Below are 1,117 nucleotides of genomic sequence, written 5' to 3'. Positions count from 1 at the left end.
TAAATTTATATATTATTTTCATATACATTTTACTAATTTCCTTTCATCTCTCACACTTCTATTATAGCGAAAGGGTAAATAGAAATATTAAAATATCTCTGCTAATTAATTCCCTTTTAATGTGCATGAATTTCGTGCACCGGACTATATATATATATATACACACATACATACACATATGTGGCTCATATTAAACTCCTATTGAACAGCACGGGTATCAGAGGTGTAAAATTACCTATCCAATGTTTCAACGAATAGCACATCAACTGTAGAATAAAAGCCTCAACTGGATGATGAATTAACTTACTAACCTTCTTTTTTTAAAAATGACAAGGAAAGAATGATGACTTACCTGCAATTATATAAAAGAATCCTACATAGCACCCCCTCTTGGGGCTGTTTAATTCTGTCGCATTCTGAGGCGCACACTTCCTTCCCTTAACCCAGTGGTTCTCGGACTCCAGTGCACGTGAGCCACCTGGAAACATGTCTACCGTGCAGGTGCCCAGTCACTCCCATATATTTTGATTCTATTTCATCTCTGGGAGGGACCCAGAACCTGCTTCTTTTAAATACACACCCCAGGACTAAGAAAAACACGTAACCTGTGGCCTTTCTTTCTTAGGAAAGTATCTCCCTCTGCCACCTGTTAGGCAGTCAGATTAGTCTACAAAATATGTGGGAATTAGTAGCCTCACGAATAAAAAGCATTTGGCTAACCTGGGAAATAGAAGGGAGTATGAATGACTAAACACACCAGTGAGTCCCAAACCTCCTGAGTCAAACTCCTCCCCCTCACTGCCTGTGCTGGGACGGGAAGGAATGGCTGCGCTGACTCCATCTCCTCTGCCCACGTACAGGTTGTGGTATCAATAAAAACTAAAATGTCCACGGGGAGACAGGAAAAGGACGTACTTGGGTCTCCAAAACGGCACGATCGAGTCACTAAATACCTCAGAGCTCCCTATACCTGTTGTGTTTTGGGGCCACAGCTGATTCAGATTCGAGATGTTAATTCATCAACGTTTTTTCTGGGGTGTGCAGCAGGGTAGTTTCAGAGTTACCACAAAGTCAGGTACGGAATAAGTACAGGCCCGACTCCCTGCAGGTCTATGAC

At 42.0% G+C, this 1,117-nt stretch overlaps 1 protein-coding gene across 1 annotated transcript in view; it reads right to left on the bottom strand.

The window, feature by feature from the left end:
* The window catches only part of CLIP1 (CAP-Gly domain containing linker protein 1), a 102,718-nt gene that overhangs the window by 44,403 nt on the left and 57,198 nt on the right, over positions 1–1,117 (bottom strand). The gene's annotated exons all lie outside the window — the stretch shown is intronic.

Source organism: Myotis davidii, unplaced genomic scaffold (genome assembly GCF_000327345.1).
Source record: "Myotis davidii unplaced genomic scaffold, ASM32734v1 scaffold223, whole genome shotgun sequence".
Classification (NCBI taxonomy): domain Eukaryota; kingdom Metazoa; phylum Chordata; class Mammalia; order Chiroptera; family Vespertilionidae; genus Myotis; species Myotis davidii.
The sequence above is the reverse complement of the archived record's forward strand: the minus strand, read 5'-3'. Positions and strand labels throughout refer to the sequence as shown.